This window comes from Lissotriton helveticus, chromosome 4_2 (assembly GCF_964261635.1).
Source record: "Lissotriton helveticus chromosome 4_2, aLisHel1.1, whole genome shotgun sequence".
NCBI classification, from domain to species: domain Eukaryota; kingdom Metazoa; phylum Chordata; class Amphibia; order Caudata; family Salamandridae; genus Lissotriton; species Lissotriton helveticus.
Window position 1 is genome coordinate 36299080 of NC_136064.1, and position 11250 is coordinate 36310329.

At 40.7% G+C, this 11250-nt stretch overlaps 1 pseudogene; it reads left to right on the top strand.

Moving 5' to 3' along the window:
- The window catches only part of LOC144751951 (G-protein coupled receptor 83-like), a 292847-nt pseudogene extending 284729 nt beyond the window's left edge, over nucleotides 1–8118 (top strand).
- The last annotated feature ends 3132 nt before the right edge of the window (nucleotides 8119–11250 follow it).

The window sequence follows — 11250 nt, forward strand, 5'->3', positions numbered from 1 at the left end:
CTCAATAGGGTTAATGTTCGCAGCTCCTAAATAGTTACAGTACAAATATAGTACATCCAAACATAAAAAATCACAATTGATCTTTGTAGAAAAACTGCACAAAGTGCCAGTGCAATACAATACTAACAGACATATATAACAAAAAAGATGTTGAATTTCACAAATATTTACTATTCCTGCAAATTAGGACTGATGCCTTATAGATAAATTTCCGACTAAAATGCTGAGTACTGGTTACCATCAAAACGTGATATTAAAAAATCTAAGCAAATTCAGATAGGGAGAGAGAAAGAAAAAAGGAAAATTGTTCATATACATCTTCCAAACATACCTCGAAGTACCATCTAACATAGTATTTTCCAAGCTAGAATATACAAAAAGAACAGTGTATAAAGTGCAAATGTGCTAAACATTTTTTCCCTTGCCCTTTTCCCCTTTCTCGCCCCATTTTTTTTATCTGACCCTACATGCACGAAAAGGTCTCCAGCCTCTCCATAAATCGCCATATAGTATTGAATCTTTTATTGGCACCTTTTCTCTTAGCGTATGCTTCTTCAAATTTCCTAGTACGAATTTTATTGAACCATTCAAACTAAGTGGGTGTTTCCTCCCCTCTTGACATTCTGACAGTTTGTCTTTGGCTTGAACAAACAAAAAGTGCAATCTCAGCATCAGGATCCAAACTTTTCTGTACTCCCCAGCTTAAAGCCAGGAAGAACTTTTCCCAGAATTGTCCTAACTTCGGGCAGGTAAAAAAAGGTATGGAGCCAGCCTCCCTCGCCTGGAATCTGGCAAAAAAAGCATTTGTTCTCTAATTCAGGATAAATCTTATGGAGAGCATGGGGAGTGTAATACGCCATCCAGGGTGACAGAAATGCCATTCTTTTAAAATTAGCTGCTCATAGGGCCTTGCTGCATAGCTGAGTGAAGGCTTGCTAATCCCGATTTGAGAACCGGTCTCCAGTGCCACTTTTTCTAAATGATTATTAACCATTGTAGGTTCCCCTTGAGACCGTATACACTAATACCAGTTGCCTACCCCTCTCTGTTTTGCTCTAAATAGAGCAGTCACAAGTGGAGTTGAGACAGGGCCAGGTAAAAGGCTATACTTTTGTAGTAATTGTGAGATCTGAATGTATTCTCGCTAAGACTTCTGACCAGGTAATGCCTCTGCCAGCCACTAGAAAGTGCCCTAGCTCTTTGAATCCCCAATTAGTCCAGGACCTTAGATGGCTGGACTGTATTTGAAAGCCCAAGCTCTTACATTTGGTTTATTCTAAAAAATAAGATCCTGTGGAGCAGGTCTGTTTCTAATAAAAATGTGTAGTCTGTAGATATACTCTTGCAAGGTCTTATATCTCGTTTTTTAGGGAGTTTAGCTGTTTTCAGAAATACTGGGACCTGTGAACCCGCCTCTTGCACCATCTTGAGTAAGAAGAAATCATCAATAGAGTCCTTACGGTCAAGTAAACAGGCTGTTAAATCTAAAAAGGCTGCTTCATAGTATATGCGGACTTAAGGAAGTGCAAGCGCCCCTGACTGATGTCTAGTTGGAGCACTGGAAGTTTTATTCTCTGAGCCTTTTTATTCCAAACAGACCTTCTAAACAACATTTGTATCTCCTTAAAATAAATCATGTTAATTTTTGTAGGAAGATTTATAAACAGGAAGACCAGTAAGGGTAAGATTGACGTCTTAATAAGAGCCACAAGACCTATCAAAGTAAGCGGTAATAGTGATCATTCTTCTAACAGCTTTATAATTTTTTTCCTCGTGGCTTTATAATTTAATTTGTAGATTTCCGTGTATTGAAAAGTGACATAAATCCCTAAATATCAAATTGGATTGGGACTAAGGGCTTGCTGTTTAAGATTGTTGGGGATAAATTCATATGATATATTCATTGATAAAACCTCAGTCTTGTTTTGATTAATTTTGTAGCCACCAAATAATTCAAATTGTGTAAATTTGCCTAATATTAGATCAATATTCTGTCTTTCTGGTCTGAGATAAAGGATGATATTATCTGCAAACAGCTTCAATTTAGGCATACCTGGTATTGGAGGTTTAATCTCCATGGTATTACAGATTTTAGTGACTAAGGGTTCAATAAAGAAGGCAAAAAGTATAGGAGAAAGTGGGCACCCTTGCCTGATCCCCCAACTGACATTAACCATCCCAGCTAAATTTGAATTGATAATCACCTGTGCCTGAGCCCCTTGATAAATATTACAGAGCATTTTTACAACCTCGGGGGGAATCCCATACCTACTCAGACCATAGAACAGGACATCCCAATTAACTAGGTCAAATGCCTTTTCGGAGTCAACCATCATGATGAGAGCTGGAGTTTGATTACAGTTAAAAAAGTCTAGTTCTTGTACTAAAAACCCTGTATTTGTGGACATCAACCTTCCTGCACTGAACTCTGTCTGGTCTTTATGGATCACTTTTTGTGCAAGAGGAGAGAAGCACTGCGCCCAGATTTTGATTAAAATCAGAATTAAGTAAGCTTTATTGGTCTATATGAGTTGATCTCTCTGGAGTTCTTCCCTTTCTTTACAAAGCTGACAATTATGGATTCCTTAAAAATTGTCGGAACCAGCCCCCCTCATTTTTACATAATTAAAAAGCTCTACCAAGAAAGATGTTAAATCTTTTGCAAAAGCTTTATAAAATTCTATTAGTAGCCCATCAATACCACACGCTTTCCCTCCGGACATAGAAGCAAGGGCGCGCTGAACTTCAGCTGCAAAAATATCGGCTTGAACCTCCTTTACCTGACTATTTGATAGCTGCGGGAGATTGGTGTCCTCAAAATATTGTTGGATACCCTCTTGCCCCACCAAATATTTAGTTGCATACAACTGCTTGTAGTGCTGCAGGAAAATGTTAGAAATCATTTCTTTATCAGCCACAGGCAATCTTGTGTTAGGTTCTAAAACTTAGGTAATAAGGTCTGCTTCCTGTTGAGTCTTAGCAGACCAAGCCAGCATCTTGCCTACCATTTGGCTCTCTTTGTAGGCTTGCTGCTGGAATGTGCCGGAACTGTTAATTTCATCAAGAATGTAGAACTCCTTTAGCTCCTGTTTAGCTTTTTGAAGCTGCCCTCCCACTGGCTTATTTCTTCCTAAAGAAGCATTTTTCTGGAGCAAGGCATAATCAACCGCTAATTGGAGTTGATCTATATGAGTCCTGTGTGTTTTAGACTGTGCGGCCATAAAGACAATTAACTCCCCACTAATTTTGGCCTAAAAAACTGAAAAAAGATCTGCTGTGCCATTAAAAAATTCCCATATCTATTCTCTCGTGTCAGCTAACCATTGTAGATTCAAAAGAAGGAGTCGATCCATCTGCCACCTGGAACTCGTCCTCCTGACGTCATCTATTTCTATTTCGACTTTGACCAGCGAGTGGTCAGAGAAGGAATTAGCCCCCATTTCTGCTCCAAAATATTTCAAAGAGCGATATTTCATAAAAAAGTCAATGCGTGAGGCTGACTGGAATTGTCAGGAATAACAAGTATATTCTCGTAAATCTCTAATGAATGGTTTTTAGTAGTCAGGGATTGTAGGTGCATTGCTGTATAACGCAAATTGTGAATATGTCAAAAGGGTCCGATGGTGCTACTAGGAGAGGGGATGAGCCCTGTAACCCCTCAGTGTTGTGTGGTAAACGGCCCTCACACTTTCTAAATGTTATCCAAACCTAGGCACACATCTAGGTAAATAAACAGTCTGTATATTCACTACAAAAGCTTAAATAACTTCAAAACAATAATCCATAAACATATAGGTGCGGTGTTGCTTTGTCTTTAGCTCGGGTTTCTTTAAGCCAAAACAGAAACCAGCCAACACGTGTTTCATCGCATGTGGAAATAGTTCTGCAACTTTCTAAGGGCAGAATAGTGAAGAAAAAGTTTTTGCAACTGTGCTGCCGGGGATAAATCCAACCCGGCTGTGCTAATCACTAGGATTGGTTGAAAATCTTTGTAAATTAGAACCTCGTGCTGCCGGTTCAGTTATTCTCTGGCAGGCCTTAACGTAGTCCAGGAGTGAGGGACTCAATTGGTGATATCGTGCTGCCAGTAAACAGAATCTCAGGCTCGGCAAGAGAAGTCCTGTAATGTAGGAATCGAAAGATTTGATGTAACCACGCTGCCGGTAAACAGAATCTCCGGTTCGCATAGAGAAGTCCTGCAGCATAGGACTCGAAAGATATGATGGAACCGTGGTATAGGTTTAAATCATGATGAAGGCACCGTGAGGGAAATCTGTGTAAGACGGCAATCATATTCAATGGCAGATCTATAGCGTGTGTGCTCAGACCTCCTCACGGCATATAAATATGTTCCGGGTATGGACGTCCGGTGCCGGGTTTGGACGTCCCCCGCTTCAAATACCAGAGGCAAGGTGGCAGTTCACTGACAAGGAAGGCCTCTCTTGCTTGGAATGCACTGCCCCTTGCTCTACATAATATTCAATATCCAATTGTATTCAAGAAAAACTTGAAAACACACCTTTTTGCCAAAACAGACGCTTTTACCCTTTGCTACGTACCGCGCCGGGACACTCGTGAGTGTATGAGCGCTTTACAAATTAAAATAACATAACATAACAATGGTGACATTGACAGAAATGATCCAACATTTAAATTTCATTTCCAAGAGTCATACTTCAGCATTGCATTAAATATTGCATTAATCAATTCAGCACAGTGTATTGTTTTTCCGCCATCCCTCCGCTATACAACTGCTCATTTTTTTGCCCCTGCACTCACCTGCTGCCATCCCCTCCGTTCACCCTCCAAATCCCTGTCCTCCCCAAGAGATGTGTGAGAACCTGTGTACCACATCTCCACCCTCCCCGGCTAACTCTTAAGGGGTGCCCTGGAACTGCACCCTAGGTGACCACTACCTCCCCGTCGACCCCAGAGGACCTTCATGGCAATCATGACAATCTCTAATTCTATTCTATTTTCCACAGGAAATATCTCTTAATAAATCCTGCTCTCCCTCCAAGTTAGTAAACATATTGAACTTTCCTCTCACTAGGACTCGTAACTTGGATTGCTGAGCTATTGACGCTTGTGTGCCTTGGGCTTTGAAATTTTATAATATTTCGATGAACTCTTTTTGCCGGAGTGCAGCAGCTGCCGACATGTCAGCAAAAATCCAACAACTAGAGACCTCATTGATTGAAAATTGCCTCTGCTGAATTGCCTTAGTTAAAATCTTTCCTTTAATATAGTAGTCGGCAAAATTGATCAGGATTGTGCGTGCAAATTTTTAATTTGGCAGAGGCTGGAGGGGAACCTGATGTGCTCTTGTTACAGTGAGGTATCCAGTGAATTCTGGTAAGAAGTTTTTCTTAATAATGCTCTCGACCCATTGAAGTGTGTGAGATCCCCCATTTCCCTCAGGAACCCTAAACTATGCGCAAATCTGCTAGCCATGAATGATTTTCGAGTTCCTTGTGTTTAATTTCTAGTAATGTTGTTTCATTAGTTGCTTCATTCACTTTCTGATGTATAATGTTCATGTGATCTTCCAAATGCGCAATCCTTGACTCTGCTTCTTGTATCATATCTGGAAAGCTAGCTACTGCCGCCTTGATTTTTCCAACACGCTGATGTAAGGAGGTTATTTCAGTCTCTTGTGATGTCTTCAAATCTCTTATCTCATCTAGAATAAGATTCAACATGGTCTTTATATCACACTGCAGGATGGTGCTCTTTTCTTGAGTTTGTGTCAGCTATCTGTGGCTCCTTAATCCCCTCGGCATCGGTTAAGAGCTCTTGTGGGCAGCGAGGCCTGGGGGACAGGGTGATGTTATAGGGGCGCAGCCACCATTGTCCCAGCGGCTTCGAAAGTGAAAGTGGGCTTGGCCCACTGAATGTAAGCAAAGCATGTTGTGGGGCTTAACATAGGGAAAACTTAATAAATAAAAAGTACACGTACCGTGTAACAAACAAGTAAAGGGGCCAGTAGCCTTGGGAGGATACTAATGACGACATGGCCCTACTAAGGAGGGACCAACAAGCCTCATAATGAATCAGAAGACAGCATTTACAAAGGACAAACACACAAGCCAATGAAAAATAAGTTTGGGGGACGGGGCGAAGCTTCTCTCCATAGTGAACTACCACAGATCTTCGCAGAGCTGCGATTGCGCGCTGGCTCAGGCTCGATCGATAAAATAGAAAAAAAGTCAGGCATTGGAGTAAAATCCCTATGTGTCAGAACAATTTACTTTATGTTTCATTGAAACAAATTCTCAATGTTATTGTTTATTTCTGTGAAAAAATGAAGTTCTGAGCAGGCCTCCAAGCATTACATTTGTGTTGAAAGAGCCCCCACCAGGTTGCTAAGAATACTATTGTCCCCAAATGGATTAGCAGAGCACACACCATGGTCTACATTAGCCTTCAAACTCAAAAGGATTCATTCAAGTACAGAAATGCAACGCTGGTCAATCAATCTAGAGTCTTTTATTTTAAAAGTGATGTTTGATATTTTTTAGAAACTACATCAATCAAAGGAAATGGCAGTCTCATTAGTTGCTACATAAAGTAATTTCAACTTTCTTTGCATATAGTAATAATCATACCATCTCTGAGACTGTCTAATACTAAATACAGAATGCTGACATGTTTAGTTGAACCACTTCTAACATCAGGCACAAATTGTTTCTTTCCATATCTTTCTCTGTAAAGGAATCATTTTTTAAACATGTCACTCTTGATTTCTTGCTTAGAGTATACCGGAAGAAGTGTTTTTGCTCTCGTTAAAACCATAATTTCTCCTGGGTCCGTATTGGGAGTAGCCCAGTACTTGTTGCAATATTTATCACACCCTCAGGAATTATATACTGTGTTAAATAAATAGCTCATATTACCAGTTGCCCCTGCTAGTGGGGAATTACAATGTGGAAAGCCACTTCTTAATAAATATAATTTTGCTTAAAATCTGCAATGTACGCTGACAGTGGGCAGATGATCAAACAACATTTCCTGGCTCATTTCCATCATCCTTGACTCTCAGCATGGCACCAATGTGCTTGGTGCACTTCTCATTCACTACTGCCATGCTACCGGTCTATGAGGCCTGCCCGGCGCGCTTCTCATGCACTACATCCATACTGCCGGGGCAACAGACCTGCTCGACTTCACTGTTTTGCAGGCATCCTCAGATTGTACCTGTGGGAGAAACAGTAGGAAACAAAGGCCATTGATGATTTTACTGTGACAACTGAGGCAGAAGCAAAACATCTTCTGATGGTTTTATATATTGTAATGATATTTCATTTAAATAAATGCATTTATTTTTGGTTTTCTCAGGTTATGATCTGTGAATCCAATTCAGTAAAAACTATGTGAATCCAAAATAAAATTCCATCAGTGTTTCATTCATCATGTTAAACAATACTACATTCACCATGCTATCCAGTTGTTCCTGATATCTGTCAAATTAAAATGTTTTTCTTTCTTCTCCAGCACCACGGTGAGGATGGTCTGTCTGAACAGCTTCCCCCATCCCTCAGACCTCTTCTGGAAATACCTAGACTTGGGAACCTTTGTACTTCTGTACGCCTTACCCTTGCTGGTCATTTCCATCACATACACAACAGTGGCCAAGAAGCTATGGCTGCGTAATGCCATTGGGGACATCACTATGGAACAGTTTTACGAGCACCGTCGTAAAAAGAAGGTTACCCTCAAGATGCTCATGTTGGTGGTGGTCGTCTTTGCCGTCTGTTGGTTCCCCTTGAACTGCTACCTGGTGCTCATGTCCAGCAAGGTCATCAGCAGCAACAACGCGCTCTACTTTGCCTTTCACTGGTTTGCAATGAGCAGCACCTGCTACAATCCCTTCATCTACTGCTGGCTGAATGAGCACTTCCAGTCGGAGCTCAAGTATCTCCTCTGTGTGTGTGCCGGCGGAAGAGCGCTGCCCAAGGCCACGCCCTGCACGCCATCTCCCCTCCTTTCAAACATGCTTGAGATGAGAACTGTACCTATAAGAGAGGGAATCCCTCAAATAGCAACCGGTGAGCCTTTACTGCCAACTCAGGAAGGACCAACATTACCATTGTTGAGCCCATTGTGAATGTGGGCTAAGGTGTTTCCGCTCCACCTTACACATGTGTTGTGTTTCAATAGTTTAAAAATGTGGAGAAGTGAATTCATGCCCGAAGTGTCTTAGTCTTTTATTCAATGTTAGTGGAAACTATCCTCAGTTCCCTATAGCAAGGTAGAAGTACTTTGGTCAAGTAATTCATCCTTTATCCGGAAATAGTAGATTTCATTATTAAGAGAGGAACAGAGGCCAAGGGCCTTATTTATGAAGGCCTTGCAACACTTTTGCTCTGCCACGTTGTACCATGTTTACAAAGTGACGCATCTAGGCAGATGCGTCACTTGTAAGGTCCTGCGCCTCATTATACCTGCGACAGGTATAATATATGCAGAGTGGGTCTTCCCACCAAAAAAAGGATTGTAGAAGTGTTGCAGTAAAATCTATAAGATTTCACTGCAACACTTCTAGTATGCCACTGCATCAAAACCTTACGCCTGCCTCATGGCAGATGTAAGGGTGACACAGTGCCATAGTCACAGGCCTACCTCATGCATTGCTGGAGTTGCATCATGCTTGCGAGACAGCTCCAGCAATGCGTGACTTTTGCACCAACAGATACATCAGGATTCCTGGCGTTTCTGTCATTCCTTGTGACATGTTTCACCATACATTAAATATGGTGCATCCATCGTGTTGCATGGAGGGGAAAACTTTTATTGCAGCAAAGCAATAGTTTTTATAAATGAGACCCCAAGTTTCTTGCATAATTTAAAAAGTTTGCTTTTATTCTTAGGAATTTTAATAACAAACGTAGAGGACATTATTTCCCCAAAAATATCACATTCCACAAGCACATGACATGTTCATTGTGTGTTCAGTTTAAAAACTTTAAGTAAACAAAACAAAAATAGGTTGAATAAATCATTCAATATTTGATTTTATAATTGTATAGGTAAGTTGTGCTAGACCTTTTTCCATAGGGGAGTAGCAATTTAAGATTTTTAGGATAACAAGTGACAGTGTAGAAGATTCCCATTTACGTTACAAAACCTCAATTTACTTTGCAAATGTATATTGTTGCTTTTCATTCACAGCATGAGAATTTAAACTGATCAATGTATTTGTTCACAAATAATATTGCACCAGTAGTGCATTATATCACCTTAGAACAAATCATAGTCAAGGGATATATGTGTGTGTTTTCTTTGGCAGAGAAAACTGCAAATGGATGTGTAAATCCACAAACTTGCAGTTTTGTGGTGCCTACACTCTAGGCTCTCTTATACCCACTGTGTATGGAGTCAGAATTTTACTGGTGCCAAAGACAGGTAAATAACATAAATTGGAAAATAAAATAACTTAAATGATGGGGGTAACAGAAGAGGTTCCATCAAATGAATTATATTTTTCACTTTCAGAAACAAATAAAGAAATGACAAGTGCACTGGCCCTTGGAAGTCACATGTATGCATGCACACAAGTGCACCCAGCACCTTCAAACATGCCAAAATGGTACGTGGGATTTGGAAAGATTTCCAGTACTCAGACCAGGCTTGACTGTAAAGTTTATAACCTCAATTCGTTAGCCGAAACCTTTTACTAAATTAATATGCATAATATACTTACATAAAAGGACTTCCAGGTACCTCTCTTCATCCACTGGTCTGTTCTTGTGTCATTCTCATTTTGCTTCTGCCCGGTACCGTACACAGGAGGGTGCAGTGGGTGTGCCTACTTCAGCCACTGACTAACTTCACTTTGAGTGACTGCATTTAGTCGTTTCACAAAGAGCACATCCGCACACAAGGTAGTTCCCTACAGGGCCAGTGTTTCTGTTTTTAATAAAATATATATTTTTTGTTTTGCCTTTGTTTGTAGAGCCTGATGTGTTAGCAGGAAACTATTTACCAGATGAGAGCACAGGGCACATTCCAGCTTTATCGCTTCCTGTCTCCTGTCGAAACTGTAGGAAATTCCTTTTAAAGTGGCTTTTGTTTATCTGATTGCTGTTTTTTCACATCAGAACAGCAGCTCATGTGAACTCTGAATATGAATAAGGTCATGAGGGTGCTCTATCTGTGGAACCCTATCAGTCCTTCTTTCCACATTCTTTAATTACTTCTCTCTTCCGTCCTTCTTTCCACTTTCTTTAATTGTCTTTCTCTCTTCCTTCCTTCTGTCCACTTGTATTATCTTTCTCTCTTCCTTCCTTCCACGTTCTTTAATTATTTTCCCTCCCTCCGTCCCTCCCTTCCTTCATCTCTTCTTTCCTTTCTCCCTTTCTTCCTTCCTCTCACCATCCCACCCTGTTTCCCTCCCTCCTTCCCTTCCTTCCTTCCATCTCTCTCTCCTCTTCTTTTCAAAGCAAAGACACTGGTGGCGTTGCCAGTCCCAGTGGCTTTTTAAAGTCTGTGTTAACCAAGGCCTTTTTTTTATCATACAAACATTTTGTGTTACCTATAGGGGTATTCAGCCAAACATCGCCCATTAGTCTGTGGTTCCGTCTTCAAACTTTTTTTCCACCCACTCCAGCATGCATCAAGGGTTAATGTGACAGCCCACTTCACTGACCGACTTTATTATGAGTTATGCTTGCTGTTCTTTCAAAATGAGCAAATCAACACACCATTTCCATCAGGGCCAGGGAGTACTATGCCAATGTGTGCTCTTTCGGGACCAAAACACAATTTTTGCGTTTAACCAATGTTTTTGATTACATTGAGGAGGGCCCAGCATGACAAAACAATGCAAGTATTGCCAAAAGGATGGTGAACTATGCCCAACCTATTGGCTTTAACAATGCTTGTAATACACTGAGGTCCTCATGTCTACTGTCTGAAGTAGAATATATTATCAGAATACTCCGGTGCTTGGGTACTTTTAACAATATAGGCCTCTAAAGAGGGCATTCTGTGGCTGGCAGCACACAATGTCCATCCGGAATAGGCAACAGGAAGCGTCGCTTGGGCAGAACCATTCTTTCTGAGGAATGTATGGGCAAAGAAAACAGCTTTATTCTACCCTGGCTCATGTCATACTGTCCATGCATTCTTTTTTCAGTTTTATTGGTGGTTACATCAAAAGATGAGTGGGAAGAAAATATGCAGATGGGATCCAGGCACAAACCACAAGGAATCGAATAGTTGGAATTAAATTAAAAAAAGAGCGAATTA